The sequence below is a fragment of the Stomoxys calcitrans genome, chromosome 1, assembly GCF_963082655.1.
Source record: "Stomoxys calcitrans chromosome 1, idStoCalc2.1, whole genome shotgun sequence".
Classification (NCBI taxonomy): Eukaryota; Metazoa; Arthropoda; class Insecta; order Diptera; family Muscidae; genus Stomoxys; species Stomoxys calcitrans.
In genome coordinates, this window is record NC_081552.1 from 21991337 (window position 1) to 21993055 (window position 1719).

Here is a 1719-nt window from a genome sequence, read left to right on the forward strand (position 1 = left end):
TTTATCTCAATCTTTATTGGTCTACGAATTTAAGTTTGGATGTAAGGTGTAGTCCATTTTTAAAATACTTTATTTCAGCCCGATATTCTCATGATGTCTGATATAGGGGTGTTTTCGGAGGTGAAGTGCTTCCTTAGACACTTGGCCCTGAAAAAATATAAGCATTGTGCTCTTCTCTCAAATATCATTTTTTTTTAACCTCATATTGCTATTGGTTTTGAGGGGAGTTTACAGGATGAGGCGTCCCCCAAAAACATGGCCCCAAGATTGGTTATCAAATTCGGTTTCTAATCTCAAATACCTTTCATTTGAGCCACATATTGGCATGCTCGAAAAATTTTCAACCTTTGGGGGGTGTTTTGGAAAAGAGGTGATGCCTAAAATACATTTACATTTAAATATCAAATTCGTATTCTACTCCCAAATACGTTTATTTGAGCCTCATATTGCCATAGTCAGTAAAAAATTGCAGTTTGTGGGGTATTTTGGGAAAGGGGTAGACCCCCAGAAAATTGATCCCGAAATTGGACCCCAATTCCTTTAATTTAAGCCCCTCACTGACATGGTCGGTAAATATGCCCGATTTAGGGGTGCTTTCGGAGGTGAGGTGGTCCCCCAGACACTTGGCCCCGAAAATATTTCAGCAACGTGCTCTATTTTTATATATTTCAACCCCATATTGCCATTGGCCTCAAAATTATATATTAAACTCGTTTTCTAATCTCAAATACCATTCACTTAAACCACTTATTGAAAAAGCCAGCAAATATGTCCGGGCCCATACCCCAGGGCCCTAAAAACTATAAATAGCTCCACTGTGTTGGAGACCCAAATTGTCTTGGTGAGCAAATATGTGATACTTGGGGGTTGTTATGCTGATGGGACGTCCCGTAGACAGTTGGTACCGAATGTTGATGTCCGATTCATGGTCAAATCCCAAATAGCCTTCATTTGAGCTCCAATTTTTCATAGTCGGCAAACATGGCCGATTTGGGGGATGGGACGGCCACTCAGTGAGTTGGCCTTGAAAATATATATCAGATTCGTGTTTCACTCTAAAATATTTTTTATTTGAGCCTCATATTGCAATACTACCTATTTGGGTGGTGTTATGGGGGTGGGGTGGCCCCATAGACACTTTTCCCGCACATTGATATCAGATTCGGGCTTTACTTCCAAAGACCTTTCATTAGATTTGGGGCATGTTCTCGCTGATGGGCGGCCCCCCAAACACTTGGCCACACATCTGGATATCAGAATCGTATTCTACTCTCAAATACCTTTTATTTAAGCCCCATATTCCCAGTTCAGTAAATACGTCCAGTTTGGGGGTTGTTTTGGGGAAGGGATGGACCCCCAGAAACGTGGTCCCACACTTAGATATTAGATTCGTATTCTACTTACTAATACCTTTCATTTGAGTCCCATATTGCCATGGTCGGTAAATATGTCCAATTTAGGGTTGTTCTGGGGTTTGGGGTGGTCCCCCACGACAAAACTTGTCGTGATTGGTGTATATATATATATTTGGTAGGTTTTGGGGTGGGGCGCCCCCCTATAAGAGAGCACATAAAATTTCGCTTAAATCGCACCACGCATCCTCGAGATCTGGCGTTTCTGATATCAAAAAATTTAGTACCTTATATTTAAATCGGTTCAGTCGTTTCTGAGTCTATAAGGAACACACACACAAACAATCAAACAAATTGATTTTTTTGC